This window comes from Falco biarmicus, chromosome 2 (assembly GCF_023638135.1).
Source record: "Falco biarmicus isolate bFalBia1 chromosome 2, bFalBia1.pri, whole genome shotgun sequence".
Classification (NCBI taxonomy): domain Eukaryota; kingdom Metazoa; phylum Chordata; class Aves; order Falconiformes; family Falconidae; genus Falco; species Falco biarmicus.
The window spans coordinates 15,928,098-15,952,827 of NC_079289.1; the positions used below are offsets into that span (position 1 = coordinate 15,928,098).

General features: G+C 39.5%; 1 long non-coding RNA gene across 1 annotated transcript; it reads left to right on the plus strand.

Annotated features, from left to right (window-relative positions):
- The first annotated feature begins 4,571 nt into the window (after nt 1-4,571).
- On the plus strand, nt 4,572-10,621 carry LOC130145007 (uncharacterized). The gene is made up of 3 exons (XR_008820342.1): nt 4,572-4,655; nt 6,104-6,232; nt 8,792-10,621. It is a non-coding gene; the product is annotated as an uncharacterized LOC130145007 (long non-coding RNA).
- The last annotated feature ends 14,109 nt before the right edge of the window (nt 10,622-24,730 follow it).

The following is a 24,730-nucleotide window of genomic DNA, read 5'->3' on the forward strand; positions in this document are numbered from 1 at the left end:
GTGGCACCCCTCCACAAAATAAATTGCAATAATCCCTTCACGTGCTCTTCCCTGTTTCACTGCTAACTGACATCTCAAAATCTTGTCCCACTAGCTTGCTGCAAGATCAATTCCTAATCTGTATAAGGTAGCTAAAAACTCAGTTTGCATGCTGGGGTGGCAAAGAGGGGTTGGGGCAGAGACCTGACATTAGGCCATTTAAATTTTTTTCTCATTCTTAAGTATTGGGTAATCAGCAGACTTTTTTGTAATGGCAGTTCTTCATTGGTTTCAAGTCCACACAGGATGGGTGCTGTAATACAAACTTCTGAGTGGCTCACACTGCTTTTTCCTGTTTACCAAGCAAAGGGGTTTTCATTCCTAGAAGCACCACTTTTGCCAAGAATGGTAACCACAAAAATTGTTGTTTACATCACAAATTCAGAGGCAGCAGACAGCAAGTCTCCCTCTTGTCAGAGTAGAGAGGAAAAGAAGCTTGAGGCCTCAGGTTACCTTAGCGGGGAGGTGACTGGCCATCTGAGCTGGCGTGGGAAGAATCCACCACAAGGAACATGACACTAGCAGTGGTTTTGCTGTTGCCAGTAAGGACTGCAGAGTGCTACAGAACAGAGCATTTCTTGGCTCTTTTTTGTTGTTACACACTAACGTTTAAACAAAAAATACACCTCCCTTCTCCAGATAAACTTTGCCCAGTTTGATCATCATAGTGATTACAAACAGGAGAACTGACAGTAGCTACTGACAGTAATCTGAACCAATAACAAAGAAATCAGCTTTGTGGGAATGTGGAAAAACATGCCAACACACAAAGCATTAAAAAGCAGGCAGGAGGAACCAGCACATGCCTCTAAACATTTCTTCAAATTTGTGTGATTATCTGTTCGTGTTTAAGATGCACAATACTGCTGGGGAGAAAGCAGATTTGTAGAAACACTTTGTTTCGGGTTCAATCCTGCCATGGTGCTGAGCAGCAGAGCTTGCAGAGTGCCAATAGACCTCCTGCAGATGCTAGGAGCAGGGCCACAGCATTCTTCACTTCAGAGCTGAGCGCTGTGCTTGCAACAACTCTCTGACCATGCTGGAGAGACTGACTTCAAGTCAACCATAACTGTTTCTTCACCCATTGTATTAAAGCCAAAGGATCCAGCACCTTTATATTGCTTAATCAGCAAAGCACATTTTTAGCCCTTCAGTTTTCCATGACATATAAAGTACATCCTCTGCAGTTTCTTTCTTCTTTTCTTCGTTTACTTGAGCTCTTCAGAACTGAAGTTGCCTCTGATCCTTAAAAATCCCACGAAAACCTTCATGAGAACACAGATTACTTTTGGCTTTCTTGCTCAACATATTTCCTTCTTCTCTTTTAGTGTGTATCACTCAGACACTTCATTTGACTGTTAAATTCCAATAAATCTTTAGTGTATAAACTTCATCCCTTTCATAATTTTAATCTGCTGTTTAGCATCCTATAGAAGCATTAGCATTCTATAAAAGGAATTCAGTTATTTAATGTAAATCACTGGTTGTTTTTCAAATGAAGTAGAAAATATCCCTCTGTGTTTTTTCATACAGATTTGAGTAAATAATTATTTATCTACGTCTCAGTTGTATTATTTTCATAGAACTCTCATGGTTTCTTCCCTGCTAAATTTTACAAGGATCTTCTGTTTACCTTTAAATGTTTTCGAGACCCTTGGAAGTGAAAATAAAAGACCATGATTATAAGTGTCAAGAGAAATTAATGATAATGTACTGTCTCATCCACTTATATGCAAATGAAAATTAATAAGAAACAAAAGCTTCAGATTAAAATAAAGCTACAAAATTACTCACAGATCTTATCACCCATCTAGGTCATTACCTAGCAACTGTAGCTACTGTATATTGTTTGCCACAGCTTTTCTCTTTGCTTTATAGATAATGCTTGCTTTTGGAAAGGAAGAAGGGATAAGAGCAGTTGGAATAAGAATGATTGGTTTCAGGAATGCAGACCACAAGAAAATCAGGGAAGTGGTAGGTGCAATCTTTTGAGAAAATAGTCTAAGAAAATAACCCCCGAGTGTAGGACAGAATAAGAGAACCAAATAAAGTGCATAAACTGTGTAAAGGCAAACTCTTCTGAAGCAAGAGAAAGGTCAAAGGAAGATACCATTATACTTGAAGATACCTGAGAATAGGAGGGAACTGAATAAAATGTGGAAACACTATTAAGTATGAACATAAAGTAATGACAGTAGCATGTGGGCACAAAGTGAGAAAGATTAAGACAATAAATCACTTTTGATTGTTGAAGGTAACATAAAGCAACAAGTGTAGGCCATACAGTAAGATTAGAAATAAAAGAAAGACAAAGGAAACGGCTTTGTTGCTTAGCAGGTGAAGGAGCCAGGTGGGGAAGTGGATCATCAGTGTGTGAACATCATCAGGTGGGAGCACAATGGGTTCTCAGTGAGACTACAAAGTTCATGCAGTAGCCTACCTCCTGGATCTGGTGTTATTCAACATTTTCTCCAAAGGCTGGATGGGTGAATGGAGAGTATGACAGAATGTGTTACCACATGTGCTTACACGTGTCCTGGACAGCTTTCTTTATCAAGTAACTTGACCATCTTTTTCTGTTGTTTGTTTTTTGTTGTTTTTTCTTTTTAAAACTTCTTTTTTTAGGTGTGTGTCTTTGCTGTTAAAGGTGCAGAAGCCAGTGCATAGTAAATAGTTGACGTGCTGCAGGATTTGGCAAACTGATGAGCACGTTTGTGTCTAAGCTTCTGCATTTTGCAACATACAGTAACTAAGCAAAGATGAGCAGGCTACAGTACCATCCATGTTGTTTCAGCTACTCCTGGAAAATGCTGTCTTTGTTTTTCTCTGATAGAACCTAAACCACAGTTGGTACAATTTTAATTAATATGAATGTAAACATGAGTAAGGCACTATAGATCTCTGGCTGATAAATAGCATCACATAACTAATGAGAAAAGCAATCAACAAGCAAGTTTTAATTTTACCAGTGACTGTATGCTTCAAATACCAGTTACTCTCAGTCAGGCTCATAAAATATGTGCATTCAGATGAGATAGAATGAGCTAGATCCATAGTACAGAGCTGTTGAACTGAAAGCAGGCCTGTAGTAGGTGACTCAAGTTAGTGACAATACTGGAATACTGAAAGGGTGACCACAGGCCTCTGGACACTTCTTCCACCACAGCTCTGAAGTCAAAGTTGGAGTCACAGGCAAAGGAGAGATGAGCTGTGTGTCTTCTTGCTAGGAAGACTTTCAACTTGTGAGCAGCTGCTGCTTCCTCTCCTGTGTATTACAGATGGTAAAAATTCCCTTATGTTGCAATTTATAAATATTCAAAAAGGCATTTTGAGGGTTTTGTTTTATGAAATAATGTAGAGGTGAACTTTGATTTATTGGATTTCTTACATCTATACTGGTCCAGATTGCTTACATCACCTCTAAGATCACAAGCTCTCACTTCACTTAGAAAAATGCAGTTACTTATTGTGCCAGAATAAACTAATGACTACATGAAATGATTATTCTCAGAAACTCCCAGTCATAGTCAAATGAAGCCGTTTTGGATCCAGGGCCTTTGTACTTGTAAAAAAGAGCTATTAGCTTCTGTTTTCTGGCGTGCTGAGTAGTACTTGCAAGTCAGCTCTATTATTGATGATTTCAGCATTCTCTCAATGTGCTATGGAAGCCACTGGTGCTTAGTTTTCTTTTTTAGTTATATATATACCGCAGTACAGCTAATATAGCAGCAAGAAGTACTGCTACTTCATTTGAGAATAAACGTCTTTGCCCAGGTGGCACAGAAAATGCAAATATTTATATGAATCAAACTAGTAACACTAACAATCTGATCATGTCAATGGTTTCGGGTCAAAAATATATAAGTAAAAAAAAAATATCTTTGGACTTCCTAGGATTTCAGATCATTTGCCCCTCATAATACACAGACTGATTCAGAGTTGTGAGATAATGAAGCTGACAACCATGCTGCTCAGAGGAAGGACTGATAAGGCTCACAGTTTTGTGCAGTAGCTTTGCCTTTTATCCTTGTGGTGTACTTGATGATGAATACTGTATATAGGATATAATGTAGGTCCAATGGTCAATCCTTAAACCACCTTCCTAAATGCACTGTGATTCAACTAGTTAATACAAAGGGCAGAAGCACAGAATGGAATGTTTTTCTCCTCAGTTATCAACCTATAACATTATTTGATAAATGAGAGTCATGCCAAACACTTAATTTCTTAGCAGTGGGTATTGCACATAGATTTTACCTTAGCTTTAGCCCATCGGGGCTGAAAGCATCCACTGTGCTCTTTTCTTGGAATCTTTTCCCATCACATACTTACTTTCAAAGCAAGTTCAGGCATTATATTAAAAAAACAAACCTTCACTAAATTACGATGTAAGAATAACTGTAAAAAAATCTTAAAATTTGTGTTTACCTCTGTCTTTTGAGCTGCCTCGTGGTTCTGCTATTAATTAAGTCTGCTCTGCTTTGGGAAACCATCAATGGGAGCCAAGAAGGATCTAATGTGTTGTTCTATTTGCAGGATCCACTTTGGCTTTAATACTTCTAGATGGAAACAAGAGAATTTTGTTCTTGGCTGTTCCCAGAATTAGCTTATTTTGGGTAAGTTTGGTAGACCTTGATGCAATGCCAACATCTGAAAAATAATAAATATTATGAATGTGTTTCTAGGAGAAAATTGAGTGTCATCACAGCTATACAATCATGCAAGAGGGTGCAATCCTTCTCTATGAGCTTCACAAATTCAAAGTCCTTCACAGTATTTTGTGTACCCATATTGACATCATTTGCAGTTCCAGGTCCCAAAAGAACAAACAAGCAAAGGATGAGGAGATAGGGTGTAATAAAAAGTAGTAGAAGTGATAATAGAAGTAGTTACTTTATCTATTCCATTCAGGTATTAAGAAAAGTGATGATACATCCTACAAAAAAAGGGAATGAGTAGTAAAATGAGGAGTCAATCTTGGATCCTGACTGTTTATCCCCGAACAGAGCTGTGACTTTGCTGTTTCTTGGAATTCAGAAGAAAAGGATTTTTCCAATTAGAGATGGAGAGCCAAACCAGTCATGAAACACTGCTATAACCGTTCTGGAATGGGCTGCCAAGCACCAACCGACATGGAAATTGGGGGTTTGTCACATAGCTCTGTGCTGAATTGAACAGGAACTCTTTTAACCTCCAGCATCGATTAGTGCCCATTACTTAGCACAGAAATGTAACAGAATAATACAACTGTAGTTCTTTTACAATATAGAGCTAATTTTGTCTGCTCATTGCTCTGATTTGTGCTCCAGATTACCCTTGGCTCTAAAAGCAAAAAGAAAACATGAACTACAGTGGTTGCAGTTTAGGAGAGCTCATGGTTGAGTGATTGTGAATAGCAAACATGGGACTAGACAGAAATTCCCTGGCTGCAAATCAGAGCCCAGCCCAGCTGCCTGCCAAGAAGGGGCAAGTGGTTTTACTTCACTTTGCTTTTGCCAATCCCTTTTGTTCCTAAAGAGTACCTAGAGATACAGAAACTGTGATAAGCTGCACTTGAGTCAATGCTCTTGTCTGCCATCAAAGAGGTAGCCCTCTGCTAGAATCATAATGGAAATCATAAAAATAAGAGATGGGGAGGGCTATTGTCATGAGTTAGCTGATAATCCTCCCTGCCAACACACAATTATTACCTACCATGCCCAGATTAGAGCTTTGTGCCGAGTAGTTTTTAGGAAGCCTGTGCTTTGTAGAAATTTCTCTGGAAAAGCACCATATTTATTTTCCTTTTGTGCTTAAATTTTCAACTGTGTAATGTCACTGTTAATTATGCCTACGCTGATCACCTGTAAAATGTCCAAATACTCTCATTGTTCTTGATGGCATGAAAATAAGCTGATTAGCCAGCTCTGACCAAAACTTGTGCTCTTGGTTGGATGCTCCAAGCCTCAAGACAGACATGGTAAGAATTACTGAGCAGTGACATATAGGCTAAGAACTTTGGTTCATTGGGAATTATAGGACTTCCTGCACACAGATCAATTTTCTATTTTTTTTTCTAATACAGGATAAGGACCCACCTTGTCAAAGGTATCTAACAATTCAGGCATGCATATAACTGGATTTTAAAAAATGTGGAGGCAGCAATGGGAGCTGGGTACTCACGTTCTTTATGTATTTGACTCCAAGCTGCAAGGTAACCACTGGCATATTTTTAAGACCAGTCATGTTCAACTATCAAATTAAGTCAAATACTGAACAGAAACTTCCAGGAAAGACTGATGTTTGTGGCTGGAATGTCTATATGGAATTAAAACAGCTCTGAAAGTCTGCAATAATATTTCTTACATCTGAAAGACTACCTTAACTGCTAGTGACTTCACTAGCAACCAGCTCCACATTATGCCTTTCTTGCTACCTGAATACCCTGTTAGTGTAAGAGTCCCCTGGTATACTGACTTGTAACTTTCCATGGTCTTTATACTTACCTAACTTAGTTGTCTATTTTTGTGTAAGAATAAGTCTCCCAGACAATACTGTCATATTGCTATGACAATAACAGAGAAAATGCAACTGATATGAAAATAGATTATTTTAGAAATTTGGTTTTAATAAAATAAATCTAGGCGTATGAGCACAAATTAGTAAGTAGACATGACAGTTGCCTGACAGTAGATAGCTATCTATGAAGATAGAATGTAGTGAGAATTGTAAGACACATTATTAAATTTCTGGTCCCTTTTATTATCAGGTCATTAGGATTTCTTAGTGTGATTTTTTAATTAACCTTTATTCAGTCTATTTTTAAATGTTTTAAGGTTGCTTCTGTGACTCCCCTTGGGAGACTATTTATCAGTAAAACAAATCTCACATTTGGAACTTATTTTCTAATATGCCTTAAAATAATATAGTTTTAATTTGTGGTTCTTATGATAATTAAGAACTCTTCATTACAGCTAGTTTTGCACTTCGAGTTATTAATAGAATATTTATTCTCTATACTAAGGTTTTTCAATCACCTAAACTCTTGTAAACGTGTTCCGTCTTTTCTTAAGCCTCAAGTCTGAAAACACTTCATATATGTATAGTGAGGTTATATGTACATAAAGCTATACCCATGCTAAAATTCTTAGTGGACCAAATCTAGAATTGTCAGGGAAAAATAATTATGGTATTGTTCTGTTATGCTATGCATATACGTTATCCAAACACTTTCCAAACATACATACACATATAAATCTAAAGTGTTTTTTGCTATAGCTAGGGAAAGGAAATTATCCTCTGGAAAGCCAACATCAGGATTAATGAACTCTGGGGTTTAGACTCAGGTCTAATCAACTGCATCAGCCTGCTCTTTTGGGTGAGAATATCCCTCAATGAATCTCTGCGTTTTACCAGTTTGATCATGAACAGTTGTAGCAGTATGTTCTTTGAGACGTTATGCTAGCCTCACGAGTAACCAAGGTGAGGGTTAGATTTTTAGGTGACAGTAGACACGGATGATGTCTGAGGAAAAAGAGAAAAAATGTGCCTGATTATAAAATCCACCTGAGCAGCTTTATACACCTGAACTATTCTGTATCTGTACAGGGTGTTCAGTTCCTAAAAGATAAATGCCCAGTGCCATTTGGGAGGCCTCCATAGTGCCCGAGACCCCCGGGCAGAGCCGAGCCGAGCTGAGCCGCACGGTGCCGTTTACACCAGCCCTGCCCGGCCCTGGCGCAGCGGGTACAGGCCAGGGGAGGCTCCTGGCAGCGCCTGAGGTGACATTGCGGGGCCTGTTCCCAGGCACCTGGGCCCTGCTCTGTGCGGCCGGCTGTGAGCTGACTGTCCGTGCATGGGGACAGCCGCCTTCTAGGTGCTTATTGAAGTAAGCATTTAGTGTATTTTCCCCAGGTCCCTTGTCCTATCTGCCAGTTTCACGTGTATCCATACGACACCAGGCTGTAAGACAGCCCAAGTGGCCCTAGGCCAGTCTGTTAAACACTGAATTGCTCCCGGGTGTTGAGACATCCCCTTTGTCTGTGTGCACCCTCATGCTGAGCTCCACCTCGCCCTGCCCCGGCCCTGGCAGCAAGGCTGAGGCCCAGGGCACGTGGGGTGGGACAGGACGGTGAGGGGCTCTGAGGTGGCCACAGCCCTGGGTCAGGAGGCTGTCCCCGTGCAGACAGGAGTGACAGCCAGCTCTGCGTGTCGGCCATTTTCCCCATGGGCCTGAGTTGTGGGGTTTGTCCATCCCACTGCATTTAACATGGCTGAAGAGCTACAGCCCGTTTTTCCCCGAGCAGCCCAGGGCTGGGCCTTCCATCAGCCCTGGCTCACGCGGTGATGTGGTGGCCATGTCACAGGGGGCTGGTGTCAGGGCATCCCAGGACAGGCACGGAAAGGGCTGCGCGGTGAGGCAGCTGGAGGCGAGCAGGCGGGTGAGCCAGGGCTGAGGTGGGAGGGCAGCGAGGCGGGCAGGGAGCGGAGCGCAGGGCTGCTGGGCCTGGGCTGGCAGGAAGGGGTTGCCCATGGCATGACGTGGTGGCTGCTTCTTCTTTTCCTGAGCTGGAGGCTCGCACCAGGACAGGACCAGAGCATGGTGCACTCCCACACCTTCCCTCCACAGCCACTCAGCCAGAGAGGTTTGCTACCTTGTACAGGGATGTTGACACTAAGTTAAGGCACCAATTGTCTGGCAGAGCCCTGGGCCAGGCTTGCCCATGGGGAGCAAGGGTGGCTGCTCCTTTGTTTGTAATCATGCGTTTTACAGTTGCAGGCCCAGGACCAGACCATGGCACACTCCCATCCCCTCTCTCTGCAGCCATTCAGCCAGAGTTGTCTGCAGCTTTCAACAAGCCATTGACCAAGGCCCAGGAAGCACACACACACAGTCTGCACCACGCGTGGTCCCACAGCCTGCTGGAGGCTCCTCACAGCCGTGGACGAGGGGAGTTCTGCACCACCTGCCCTCTCTCTCTGAAACTGACCTTGGAATTATTTTTCTGATTCCTGAGCTATTGGCTGTTTCTTCTCCTTTGTGCAGTCTTTTGGGGGAAACCTCCTGGGCCTTTTCTTTGTTATCATAGAATGTTTTGTGTTGGAAGGGACTCTTAGAGATCATCTAGTCACACCTGCTGCCACGGGCAGGGGCACCTCCCACTAGACCAGGTTGCTCACAGCCCCATCCAGCCTGGCCTTGAGCACTGCCAGGGATGGGGCAGCCACAGCTGCTCTGGGCAACCTGTGCCAGTGCCTCACCGCCCTCACAGTAAATTTCTTCCTCATATCTCATCTACATCTACCCTCTTTCAGTTTAAAACCATTACCTCATCTTATCACTGTACTTCCTGATAAAGAGTTGTTCCCATCTTTCCTCTAGGTCTCCTTTTAATTATTGAAAGGCCACAATAAGGTCTCTCTGGAGCTTTCTTTTCTCTAGGCTGAATTACCCCAACTCTTTCAGCTTGTCCTCGTATGCAAGGTGCTCCAGCCCTCTGATCATCTTTGTGGCCTTTCTCTGGACTTGTTCCAACAGGTCCACGTCTGGTCTGTCTTGTGCTGGGACCCCCTGAGCTGGATGCAGTACTCCAGGTGGGGTCTCATGAGAGTGGAGTAGAGGGAGAAAATCACCTCCTTTGACCTTCTGGTCATGCTTCTTTTGATGCAGCCTAGGGTATGGTTGGCTTTCTGGGTTGCAAGCGCGCACTGGCAGGTTATATTCAGTTTTTCATCCATCAAGATCCTCAAGTCTTTCTTTTCAGGGCTGCTCTCAATCCTGCTCAATCACAATCATCACCCAAGCTCTAGCCAGATACAAGTTGGATGTTTTGATTATTTTTCAGAAACATCCCTAAAGCACAAATCTACGTAGATTTCCTATCTGTTTCTCATTTCCATTGGGAATCAGTTGCATATTTATCGGAAGCTGCACAGCATCAGCAAGGGAAAGAAATATATTCCATTTCCTTTGAAATTCTGTCTACTGCAGCATGGTTTGACCACTTAAATCAGTTCACAATTCAGTATATTATGAAGTGTTTTCTAAAACAATAAAATCCTTAAATGTCATCCCTACTCTGCAAGGAAGTTTGCAGAGGTGCTAGAGTTTTAAAGTACCCAGATGATTGTTGACTATATTTTGATGATATTCTTGCATCAGCCATGCCATATTAAAATATGTAGGATGGAAGTCAACAGGAAAATTTGGCTACATGGATAGGAACAGAAAAGTGGTTTAACGGGCCTGTCAAGCTGGATTTATGGTTTATTTCAGTCCCTACAGTACAGTGGCACAGTTAGCCTACTATATGCAAGAATGCAGTGTGTGTGTAAAGTGTTCAAATTTCCAATTGTTTTGAATTATTATTTTATTTTAGCAGCCGTGGTGGAGTTCTACAAGAATCATAGGACCTTAACATTAGATATTTAAGATCATTAAGTATTTTTTTATACTTTGTTTTGTTATAAAAGCCTAGTGCACATTGATATTCCACATGAAAAAAAGTGCAAGAGTAATAAACCACTTTTGGTATGGTTTTGGTATGTTTTTTTGGTTGGTTGGGGTTTTTTTTGGGTTTTTTTTTTTGTTTTTTCTTGTTGCATTCTCGGCATTTCTAGGTACTGGTATGAAGCAAATCCCAGTTCCATGGGACAAGACCCTATTATTTGTCTCCAGATAAGGAACTGTAAGTTTTATTCCTTCTTATCTGGTCATCATTCAGTTATAGGTAAAGTGGATATTGACTTCCATTCTAAACTGTATTTTCAACTTTTGGTTTTCAGGGTCAGATTTGTGTTTAAAGAGTTACGCACCCAAGATGCTTTGTGAAACCTCCACTTCTGTGTCCTGTTTTCTAAATATTTTGGGTCACAGGAGACTGCTTTCTGTTGACTTTCAGTCAAGGCTATACACTGGAAACAGCAAAAATGATAGATTCGTGTAATATGTATCCTTCAGTAACTCAAAGAAACCATAAAACTGGGTTATCTGATGAGGTTTATCAGAATCAGATGCTTTCACATGGTTGCGAATGCCATGTCCCTAGTCCACATTCCAAAATGAGACCTAATCCAGTAACTCACCTAAGTGAGGGAGCAAGGCTTGCCCTACACAGAAACGTTACTTAGAGGGCTCTTCTGGTTCACTTTGTCCTTGTGCCGAAATAAATACCACACCAAACACAGGCAGAAGTCGACCCACGGGCAGCCCCGCCGTGCCCAGCTTTGCTGCGCCCGTTCCTGATCAGGCTGGACCCCGCGCGGGGAGAACCCGCAGCTCGGACGGACGCCGGGGGCGATCGTCTCGCTGGCGCCCTCTGCCGGCAGCGCCCGCGCCGCCTCCCCGGGGCCGTGCCGGGCGCTCGGCCAGTGGGACCCGGGCGGCGACGGCAGGGCGACCCCTAGCGGCGGCGGTGGCCCCCCGGCATGGCCGCTCGCCCTCCGCCTTACGGCTCAGTGCCACCCCCGCCGCTACTGCTCGTTAGGTCGGGGAGGAGGGAGGGTGCTTCGGTTTCTTTCCGCTGTTATGACAATCTTATTGTTTTTACAATGGAAAAATGAATTTGTTGAGAAGGTTTACAGCACTTCAATGCTGTGCCAATATATAAAAAATTAATCTGTTCAGCATCAGATACTGCTGTTGGAGAACTAGGTAAAAGAACATCTATCTCCATAGCTAGAATCACTAGGTAAAACTCTATGGTCAGCATTACCCAGAGATTAAAACTAGGTAGTTATTTTGGTTGCTCCTGTCCTTAAAATATGTGACCCACTCACAGAAGCAAATTACATGAACAAATGAAGAAATCACACACACACACACACAAAGAAAAGGCACCCCCACACCCCAAAACCCAACCATAAAGTTCATGCTTTTCAGGCAGACAATATTTAGCAAAGGACAGCAGAGCTTCTGTGTTTCCCAGTGCCACAGACAAGGTATGGCTATTTCTATGGTTAAACATGGCCCTGAAGTTGTACAAGCTTACAAACTCACTACAGCAGCCTGAACTCTCTGGGAGCGATGGAAGAATTTCATACGAGGTTTAAATAAAGACAAGGGGCGCTGCTGATAGATGAATCTACCTGGGTCTCAACTGCTGGACTCAAAGTAAGTATGGATTAGAAGAGGGATGGAACAGCAGACAAAAGCTGGACAGAAAGGAGGCCGCAGGCCCTTCTCTGGTGGAGAAAATGGATCAGTGTAGAACAGGTAAGGTCAAAGTTTGATGGCATCAAGTGCCATATATCAACTTGTTCCTGAAACAAAACCACCACAAAGATATAAAATATTTCTGTATTTGGTTAAGCTTGCAACTATATTCATTCTTAAAACAAAACAAATACTTATGATCCAGTACGGGATAATGCTGAATATCAAATCACAGCCTTGCTACCGATAGTAATTTGACATGAGTAACTGGGCTTTCTTAAACCAATGCTCTTGTAAACCAAGTTGTATACAGACATCACCCACTCCTGAAGTGAAGGAGTTGGCAGCTACCACAAGAATAAATAAAACTGTGCAGCACCCATGTAGGTCAAAACCATGGTAGTACTGCATTCATAGATACGGGGTTTTTTAAGACAGGGTGGGACTAATGTTGTTCCAGTTTATTTCTACATTGCCTGGGCCCCATGATGTTACACTGTGACTTCTGCATCAAAGCCTCAGTTACAAAAAAAAAAAAAAAGAGAGGAGTGCCTTTTTTCCAGGAGATGTGCATATTTGGTAATAAAGAACACACATTAGGAAATAGATAGAGTACATTGGTAAATGAAACAAATTTTGCAGTATTTGCTCTAGAAGTCTCCTTTCAAAAATCCCCAAAGAACCGCAGCCTTCTGAGTTTTCTGGGCTTGCCTATTATAGAGCTGATGTACTACAAACACTTACCATTACATAATGCTTAGTCAAAACAAAGACTGATGCAGTATGCCAGTGACACATCAAGGCTGGGAAAAATATTAAACGTTTGTCAGCAAGCATTTCCAAATGAGTTATGAATTTCAAACAGGACTGCATTCCTTACTTAAAATCTAATAAACAACTGATAACTTTTATGACCTTTCTGGCATCAAGTCCACTTCAGATGAAGTCTGAAGTTGTAAAGGTGGTTTCTAGAGGAACAAAAGGATATAGAAACAGAGGGGAAGAAATTCCCTCCAGAACATGCCATAGACCTCAAGAACAAAACTTCCATGGTTTCCCTTTACCCTTATAGCTCGAACAATAACTCTGGCCCAAAGAGTCTGTGCAGGGATGCTGACCTACCTACCTAGTCCATGCAGCGGTCCCTTTAACAGTGGAAAAACGCCTTCTGAACAGAAAAGTAAGAACCTTTCTAATAATGAGTTTACTTCAGAAAGAAAAATCTGCACAAGATAAAGGAACTACTACTATTGTAGAGGACAAACTATTTGTATTTTTTATTTATTGGGAAACAAGTTAAATACTTCTTAAACTTTTCAAATTATAGATGGAGAAGCAATCAAAGTAAAGTTCCAATTTTCTTTGAAATCAGCTTTTTACAGATATCAGATGAAGCCACAGGAGCATTTAACACTTTGTCCTACATAGATGGCAAGTAAAAATCACACCCAAGCAATATTCACTCTGCAGCAGTATTAAGAAACCCAACTTAACCCAAAATAGGCTAGTCTGAGTAGCAGAAGTGGGCTGATCCGATTCTTCAATTCCCCTGCTTTTATTATACTCTGTTTTTCTACAAACCATAGGAAAAAAACCCCAACATGTTATTAAAAGTTTCTATGTCTGTAGGTCTCCTAAAATAGACAAAAAAAAAATGCAAGAGAATACAAAAATGAATGGAAATGTGTTTGATCATACTCTCTTTACTGTTGTTAAAAGCATCGTGTCTTTCTCCCTGATGGCTTAGCTTCTCAGTTCATTCTCCTACCTGTGACAGTTCCTTTAATCTATTTATGCAATTTGTATTACAGTTACTGAATTTCTGCAGACCTTGGACATTTATTTCATAAACATTAAACCGAGATGGACTGGGCCAGATCTCCAAGGAAATTCCAAGTGCTGAACAGAGCAGTTTTAGCAGCTCACTCTTCTGTAGCAGAGCTGATGCTGTATCCCCTGCTTAGATTTGGTTGCAAGATAGCTAGCGATGCCATCTCCCACAGGAAATGGCCAGTGACCCATCTGCTCCAGCTTCCAGCAGTCTGATGAACTCATTCAGTGTCTCTGATTTACATCCAACCTGTTTACTCAGCTGACAGGCTACACTAAATATATTCAGTTATAAACCTCATTTCTTCTGTTGAACCGCACTTATGAGTCAAAGTCAAAAGTGATTTTAAGAAAATTTCCAAAGAGTTGATTTAGACTGTGCCTACACCTTATTTGGTGGAGCAGGTACTTATCAGAAATACAATCCCTACTGAAATGAATATTCAAGTTTATAACATTTATCTGAGTTTTCCTGAAAGTCCTGTAAGCTTACAAGGTTACTGGACAAAAGGAAGACCAGTATCTCTTTTCAGGACTGTCTTTTGCGTGTGGCTCATACAATGACGTATAATCTGGGATTCCTCCCATATTTTGCCCAGAAGCATACTTTCAGTTCATAGTTTAAAAAGAGGGAAAGCCATTATTTCAAAAGAAAACATTCCATTTTGGGTCAGCTTAACATACCTCATTTCATTTTTTAAAAGTAATTTTGAAAAGACTGTTTCAAGTTAATGCCACTAGTGGAAGCATGAAATACTTTAAACGCATTTATAATGTGGAGTTTTAGTTCAAAATTTTTTGTGGGATTTTTTCTTTATTTAAAAATGTTGTAGCTAGAAAGCAATTGTTTCAATATTCTTCCAAATACTGGATTATTAGTACTCTCTCTGCTCTCAGTTTCTTGCACCAGATAATTTTGCTTGAAGTAGATCTAGCAGATTTCCAGTTAGGTTCCTTCATATTACCTAGGTGAGAAACTTGTTTTGTACAACCTTTTCTCCATTCAATTCTTTATGTAGACTAAGATGGAGAAAGATTAGATCCAAGGTGTAGTTCTGCTGAAACAGAAACATTTGACTTTGATAGCAGTCAAATTCAAGTATTTCCTTGAAAGACAGTTGAACCTTTAATGTCTTTTATTGAAACTAGGAAGAAAAAAAAAAATATTTTAACTATGCAAGCATAACTTCTCCAAGATGTTTACAACACTCAACAATACTATGCAGAGCAATACTGTAGCTTTATTTCATTGCACTTTTTTTCTGAAGCTTAGCATCCAACTACATAATTTTCAAACCAAGTTATTCAATAAAATGATAATTAAAATAAAACTCTCTTGCCTCTAGTCATAGTTTCTCTTAATTTCATTCTTCTGAAATTTTTCTTCAGGATTTTTCCATTCATATACTGGAAAGATACACAATTACAGAGGAGGGAAGCCGGGTTGGAAGGGACAGAGGGACCATAGATTTCTTATTTGCGGGTGTAATTTCTAACCTTTGTCTACAAATTTGTATAAAGTCGTGTTTGTATAAAACTATAAATTTACTTTTTTAACATATTGCTAATTCACTATAGTTTGGCCATACAGAGCAAACAGTGGCAACGTGTTACATAAGGAATATTTAGTAACAACAGTAAGCACATACAATCTGGGGGCAAAATGCACTGGCAAATACGCAAGATGTAAAGCTCTCCTCTGCTTGTTGAAAAGGTAAGCAAATAAACAAATTCCTAGCAAAAATTGCTACTCTGTACTTAGGTAAAATCATGCTGAAGGGTGATGAGGGCTAGAGAGTAGCAGATACACGTGCACCACTAATTCCAACCGTACAACTGGATCAAAGCCCATTAATTTCTCCTTCCTGCAGGCATAAACCCCGCAGCTTTGGCGGGACTGTAAAGGTTAGTAAAACAGGTCAGCAGTACAGTTTCCTGATATGCCAGTCACTTGCCCTGTAACCTCTGGCACATCAGTCTGTTAAATGGAAAATAATTTTGTAGCTACAATACTGTAGCCATATTGTTATATATATATATATTTTTATATATATATAAATAAATACAAACAATGAGCACAGTGAAGTTTCACTCATTAATAAAGTGCTTTTAGATAAGTACATGAAGGCATTCTGTAAGTGCTCATCTAAATTCAAAATATAGTAACCTTTGGCAGAAATCTGTTTATTTTCTTCTGTGTCTATAAAGTTCTATTTTATACAAACAGAAAATATGCATTTAAATGATGAAACACATCATACCTCACAGTTTGTCGTAGATTTATCAGACTTCTTGTTTGGATGGAATTAGTAACTTACTTTGTTTAGTGTGAGGTATTCTGAGTATCTTCTAGTATTGATGTGCTTAGCATTTGTATTAGCAAGTAAAAACATTCAAAACATCTATCTAATATCTTTAGAATAAGAAGAAAACAATGAGATAATATTATCTAATCATGTTTTAGCAGGAACCAATTCATAATTGCTTTTGAAATGGAAACCACATGCACCAGAAAGCTGTTCCCAGAACTGGTACGGCATCTCTAGGCTGCAGTCACTGTGACTGACGGATAGTGCAGGCAGACTTAAACTATCTTCCATCACACAGCTCCCATGACAGAGTTCTCCAGCTGTTTGGCTGTGATGGTCTCCACCTCTGTGCATACTGTGAAGCCTGTGCAAGCGGCTAGAAGAACAACGTTGGCCGAGCCAGCAGTGAGCTTTTCACTGCTGCATTCCTAGTGCAGTGCTGCCACGGGCATCAACAGTACTGCCAGCTTTACCACCAGCAATGGAAGAGCAGAAGAAAATAGTTACATGCAAATTTCTGTGTCCATTTATACACTGATGCTCTAACATTTCAGTCAATACCAGTTGCTCCCCCTCTGTGTTGGTGGGACATAAAAGATCAACTCATTTCAAAGGACACACCTGTGCAACTCTTGTCCATGCTGATGAGCACTTGCAAAATTCAACACAGTAATGCAAGAAGTCCTTCTAAAACCAGATTAGCAATGTTAAATAAAGCAACCATGTAAGCCATCCTCTGATAAAAAATGATACATTTTTATGTCCAGAAATTCTACCTATTCCTAACCATATTTTACTGGCACTACATTGTCATGTAAAACCACAATCACTTCCTTGTTTACAAAATGTGTTGTATATTGCATGGAAATAATTTCAGCTGAAACCCCATAGAGCTAACTCAGCAAAACCAAAGTAACTTGGGGCTTTCTGAACTGCATAAAGGCAATTTCAGCCCACAAATTAAATCTATTAAAGCTGGTTAAATCTAGTCCTGCTTTGCTTAGATTTGAAATGGCTGTTGTAATGTTTTTCCTTTCAAATTAGCTACCAAGCAGTGATGTGTCACATTTCCGTAACACATGGATATTCAGGAAACTTCTGTTGGGAGCACTGCTTACCAGTTCTGTACTCCAGATGAAATCTGTCAGAAGCTGATCGTCAGGTAGGGGTGGTGGCATCACATATGGCTGGGGACAGCCAAAGTGCATCTGCTCCTGATGTCCAGTATGACATCTCTAACCAACGTACAAGAGAGGAATAGGAGTCCACTGGTCCTATGTCTCCTGTGGACTCTCTTACAGTTAGGAAACATCCAGTAATCCAATGATTTCCTCTTCCTAGCAGCCACCAGAATACTATCAAGGGGTTACATTGTTGCAAAGGAAAAGTGCCAAAATTTTGGGATATTCAAAGCTTCTTAAAAACAGGCCCTCTGCGTTGCATGTTAGGCATCTGCATAAGGAAACATCCAAAAACCTGAAAATTCAGACCAGACAGATTTGTTTGTGTAATGCACTGTACCAACCAGAAGCCAAGTATGTATCTCAGACACTGCCTGATGCTTCCTTCTGTTTCTCTGTGCCTTACTGTGCCCTATCATTCCTACACCTATGAAGATGTTTACAATGTAGCATGGTGATACTTATTTCTCACTGCAATATAACAAAAAGAACGTACTTAAAAGAAACATAGCCACCTTCACATCTGTTTCAAACTGTAGCCCTAGTGACATTCACCCAGCCTGCAATCCAACCTAAATGCTTCCTCTGTCTTCCACCTGGCATTTCAAAGCAGCAGAAGCTTAGCAATTAGCATTTACTGCTTCTGTTGTACTTGAGACAGCCACTATTTTAGGGATGGCAGAAATTTCAGGGATGAACCATTATAAAATCTAAGCTCAAAGAGCCTAAAATAAATGCCTTGTCAATCATTAGGAACCTAATTTCTGTAAGGATGAAATCTTAATGATGTTTGGTGAACTGGGCCCCTGTTACTTCCTTCCAAAAGGCAAAATTTAACCAAAATAATTGTATAACTTGATGAGAATCATTGGTGAACTCAAACTATGCTAACACAAATCAAATCTTTGAGGTGAAGGAGGTCAAAAAATTCATCAAACATATTAACAAAGTAATAAATGGATATAGGGTGATTTTTCTATCTTGCATTGGTAAACATAATACTAGAAAACAAGTTTTTGGTTTCTAGTATTTTTAAGGAATTCTGAGCAACTATAGATGATGCAGTTGAATGGAAAAATAGTATCGATTGTAGGAATATTCTAGTTAAGAGACAAGCACTATGCAAAGCGTAAGCACAGTACTTATTTGTAGGACAGTAACACCATTAGGTTGGGACAAAATTCTTATTAACAACACAGTACCTAGTACAATGAAACTGAAGCCTTACATGCTAGTACACTAGCTGCCCCCCCCTCAAATTAATAGAAAAATTATATTATTTCTGTTATTAAACAAAGATATGAACATGTACCCTGATAAATAGGATCCTTTAGGAAATTAAAATAAGCATAAAAAATAAAATAGCAAATAAAATTGTGTTTTGAAGCTTATTATTTGCTGCTTACAAATAGCTACTGACACTTAAGATGCTTCCCCATGACTTCAGAAACCAGTGGTTTTCCATTCAGCTATACATCATATTCATTATGTTGCAAAAATACATGAAGAAGCTCCACATACTGTAACAACCTACAGCATTAAAGTCATAAGCATTTAAGATTTACACATTGTAATGAACTCAATTGTATTGCACAGGAACAGCAATATCCTTGTGTGATTTAATACAAGACCTAAAATCACAGTTCCATAAGCAAAGCAAAAAAAGTCAGAGGCACTGGCAAAGGGCACACTTGGCACACACATATGCTGGTGGTTCACCCAAGTATCAGTAATAATTATTGTCTTCCCATGAACATTGTTAGGTTTGGCTCCTGCAATTCTACCATGATTTTTCCACAGCTGAGGATTCATTCTGTGAGTAATCACCATATTGGGGGTGGGGTGGTGGCGGTAGCGGAACCCAACAAAACAAAACAACCCCCAAACATACAATTACAGTCAATGGGTCTTGAATAAGCCTACCGAAGATTCAGGAAGGGAACAGCATTTCACTGTTAAAACTTTAAACTGGCACCTAAGACAGACCTATTCAAATACAGAAAAAACACCACTGAGGGAGATTTTCGTACCGCCTACCTCCACAGCCCCACAAATTTACATATGTTATAGGAAAGCTAAAGGAGAACTAAAGTCCTTTCATAATTCTCCTTTCACCTTCAAAGTCTTTCTGGGCAGTTTCCACTAGGTTGAACATCAGACTGTAAACATCTATAGATTTGTTTTTATATATAAAAAAAGTGTGTGCGTGTATACAGACTACAAGTCTGAAATAGACAGAATATTCCCCTGGTAAAACAAATAAGCATAGAAATAAAGGGAAAAATGGTAGGATATGGCTTTTTTATTTGCAGATATATTTCCTGTTCTTTCCCCTATGTGCCATGAATATTTCTGTTTCACATCATGGCAAAATCACAGTGTCACGATCCATGCCCAGCCCTTGGAATGCCAGCACTGCTCATACAAATACTCAGCAAACTGTATTACAACTCAAGCCCTGATATAAAAATCAAACACGTATGAGAATAAAGTGTTTGTTTTGTAGATCTATGCACGCAGAACCAATAACCCAAATTACTACACAAAAGCACAACTCAGAAGCAAGTGCCAGATACCCAGAGGACCTACTATTTATATAACTAATGCTCTTCTTCCCACTGTTGCCGTAATCTGCAAAAAATTAAAGTGATTACATTTCTCATGTATTAAATGTGATTTATTTCAGATGTGTTCCAATTCATTCACTCAGGTGTCCTGACTAACACTTTTCTATGTTCAAATTGAAGTACATTGAGCAGCTAGAAGAGGATGTAGTATTAGCTGTTGAAGTTAATCATATTTTCTTAAGTTTTAATTGAGAGGCATTACATCACAGGATAATCTCTCCTCTTTCATTAGAAAAATTGATTTAGAGTTAACTGATTTTGAATGCAAAAAATAATTTCACATTAAGCCTATAATAGTTAGCAAGCCACAAATCACATCTACAATTTCATTTTATTGTAATTTAAGTTACTACAATAGGTATAGTAAGTCTTCCCCAAATATTCTAGTATTTAAAAGATTAAAAGGAATCACCTCCGTGCTATTACCAGGAAAAATCAGACTAGCTGGAAATACTATGCTCGCTATAATAAAATGTTTAGTGAAAGTAAAGTAATTCAGAAAACAATAAGAAAAAAACCTAAGTTGTATATTAGCTAGCATTTAATTCAACCAAAAATGCCTTTACATCATTTTATAATCAGCAGTAATACAATACTGAGCTGAAAAAATTACATGAACAAAACCCCTGAAACATGGAGTGATTTTTTTTTCCTTAAATTGTTGGAATTAGGGAAGAAATTTAATTTGAGAAGCATCTTTATCAATAGGCATAGTTTTTAGAGAACAGGACAGGACACAACCGTAACATTTTAATAACTTATAAAGTATTACGGTATTAAATAGAATTATGTCGGAATTAACAGATTAAGAAATAGTACTTGGCTCATTAAGATAAAAATCTGTCTACTCTTAAGTCCTATAAAACAGACAAAGTCAGGAACTTGCATCTTCTGTTACTGTTATTATGGTCATGTTATGATTATGATTGTTTGTATGTTATGATTACTATTCAGGAAAAAAAGGCTAAGAAGGTCCCAATATATCGGGAATGCCATATTCTGATTAGCTAAGATAAAAATAGAGGCAAGATTAAAGTTTAGAGTCTGGATGAAGTGATTATACAAATCTAAGAAACTAATTCCATTTCTGTGAGAATCCTAGCTGTGGTTTAAAAATAAAATTTAAGGTAACACTAGGCAGCAGCATCTTGCAGTACACATTCAGTCTTTAATATGCCTACTTAGCATTACAGTGTCCTCTCCCAGAGACAGAAAGAAACACAGAATAACATAGAAGACAAGCATAAAGAGAAGTAACAGAACTGTTGCCATTGCTAAGACACGAGATGCCTGGTTTGCGCACCTCTGAGCATCCTACTGACTCAGGAAAGACACTGGGAAATTGATTATCAAAAGAAGATAGAACTGGAACCGTGGAGACAACAAATGGGCATTGCCTTAAGTCTGAGAGAGACTGCTGGTCTTTGGGAGAGAAGGTGGTCCTGAGCCAGGTACAGCATCAGACCTCAACAACTACAAAGTGTCAAGAGTGGAACAAACTGTATCTGCAAGGAAAGCAGTATCACTAATGCCAATGCTTGACAGGATGCTGGCTTTGGCCCTTTCTGGAACAGGTTCTGGAAGACCTTATGGAAAAGTACAGTAGAAAACACCAAGTCCTTTCCTAAAAACAGACGAGTGACCCGAGACATATGTGGAGGGGCAACTGGGGTGGTGGCAGGGGCAGGGTGAGGGAAGTATTCAGGGAAGACAGAAAAGCTCGTTCTCTTTTCATTCAAATGCATTGCAACAGGTTGTTGGAACAGTGTTCCTCCGATGAATAGTTCCTAATTACCAGGACCATTATGTTCTGTCAGCACCTAATAATGTTGGATATAATCAAGAATGGTGTTTGATTTGAGTTGAGATCCCAGTTGAGATCAAGTTCTGTTTTCTGTATGTGCACACAGGAGCAAAACCATCATTCAGTAAGGTTAAGTTAGAAATTAGACTGATCCATCTTGCTGGAATCAAGTCTCTCAGTGATTTTAAGAACAGTTACACATACGCAAAAGAAACTAAGAGGCAGCATGACAAAAAGAAAAGGTTTCTGGCCTGTTACATACCATTTTATTCATCATACTTAACAAGGCTAACCTGTACAAGTTTGTACATATTGCATTGAAAGAACTGTTCACTGGCTTAAGAAATGAACAAAACATCAGACACAAACTTCTGGTCCCCTTTGCAATTTTTGTGCAGTCAGCATCCATGTACCAGCGCGAAAGCCCCTGACTGACGGCCGCGCGGACCGCAGCGCCCCCTGGCGGACCATCTGGGATTGGCACCAGGCTCCTGTCCCCAGTAATCTCAAAGGCAAAATTCAAATTCTGCTATATAGAAATGTGAGATTACAGCCATTAGTAAAGAATTAGACGTTTAAACAGTGAAGATAAACTGGATCAAAACTACATATACAGTTAAAGACATAGGTAAATATACATAACTGTTTAATTCAAGATCACATTTTTACATAGGTGAAATATTACATTCCAATCGACCAGTATGGCTTTTTCCATGAACAGGTGGGCGTTTTCAGATTTAAAACCCAAAACTATTAGTCTAAGAGAACTAGAAAAAGTTAGTTATCTTAGGAAGAATTAATATCAAGAAATGAAAGTGAGAGTAGAGTGAAGTTTAGAACATCAAGATAGACATCACTATGATTTAGTTTTGGAAGACATTTTACCTTCGATTTTACTATTTGTCACAACTGTGGCACATAATTGACCTCTGAACTTTCATCTCAGAATACTGAAAAAGAAGGTGTCTTTTTTATTAATTCAATAGACTGAAATGCACCTGAGCAAAGCAAAATTAAAGTTCAAAGACTAAAGAAACCATTTAGCTGAATTCAGTTTTGGCTTGTGGACATGCACAAAATTAAAAAAGTAAAATAAATAAACAGCTTTTGGCACTTCTCCACAGTAAGCAGTAAGGTGATTTAATAAAAGACAGCTAATAAAAAGTGATCAGCTCACAATGAAACTGTACAAGCCATTAGTTCACATTTAAATAATAAATCTGATTGCAGTTTTGAGCACAAAAACATAACTTAAAATCCTATTTTATTCAAATTTGAAAAACTATATTGATTTTAAGTAGATTAAATACATTCATTCCTAGTCAAAGTTTTACAGCAACTGATGGTTTTCAATCACACGCACAACCAAGTTATAAATCCCTGAAACATGGATTTATTATAGGAATACTGATAAAACCTTAACAGAGATACAAATGATACATCACATAGTGTCTCACACCTTAACGGTAAGTACTTGATCACCTTGGATTGGTAGATGCTTCACTCCTACCGTTATACTCTAATACCATCCTCTAGGTTTAAACTGAATTCACAACAGTTCGCAGTTACCTAAAAAAGATGCCTTTTTTTTTTTTTTAATCACACTATAAAATATTAATCTTCTAACCAATATTTCAAAACTTCTGGAAAGAGAATTTCCCAGTTATAATGGGGACTAAACATACTAAGCAAGGAGAATCATTGTAGTGAATTTAAGAAAGCAATTTCAGAATCAGTGCCCCTGCAGAGATTTAGTACACAGCAGTACTTCCCTTGACGTAAGTTAATAGATGTATGTTCATCTGCACATCTCAGGACCTTACTCTACCAGTAGATTCTGGGTCTCTCGAAGTTAATCTCATTATGGCACTAACCTTCTGTGGGGAAGGGTAATTTCCAAATGAAAGACACTCTTATGAGTGAAATCAGAATTACCAGCAATGCAAATGGACACCTTGTAATATATTGAAGAGGACTGCTGTAGCCTGCATGAGGTCTAAAATTAAGTACTTCCCTTAAGGGTGTAGAAATACTTAGAACAGCTGTAGTGCATGTGTTTGCATGTGCACAGACACTAGTCACTGTGTAAGCAGAGATTTTCCAAGTATCTCAACTGTTGTTTGGTTTGGTTCCCCCCAATGCTTTTTTTCACTTGGGCAGAACCAAGTTTCTAAGATTCAACCAGACTACGACGTGACTTGCAGAAAAGCCCATGGACCACCACTACATTGCTTCCTGCAGCCCACAGCAAGCAGGTCTGGAAAGTAAGCTGCAAGAGTGTTCCTCTGTAGTAGGACAAGAGCACAGGCACACACTACTTGTCTGTCCCACTTACTCTTTCTCTTCATAAGTTTTTTCTTCCACCCTCTCCTTGTAAAAAAAAAAAAAAAAAATTAATCTTGGGAATAAAGCCTTCCTTAAGGATAGGAAAACTCATGCTTGTTAGTCTGAATAAGGGATGTGCAAAACAGAAGTCATTTCCCTGAGGCAAAGATCTTCAAGTCATGCCTAGCTTACAATTGTCTATTCTTATTTCAAGCTGTTGAAATATTTGGCACGAGGCCTTGATCATTGACTGAGTCTCATGGCATTATCACAGTCCACATAATATATTTATAGAATAAAGTAGAAGTTGCAAATGCTTCATTCTCTCATTCTGTTTTGGTTTCTCACATTTACTCATTACAGTCCCTTTCCTTCTCAAGAGTGGCATTGGGCCTCATGGGCAGGAAGGTAGAGTGACAAACTTCTACTTTATTTAAACACTGCCACGAACACTGAGCGCCTAAAAGGGCAACTGCAGTAGT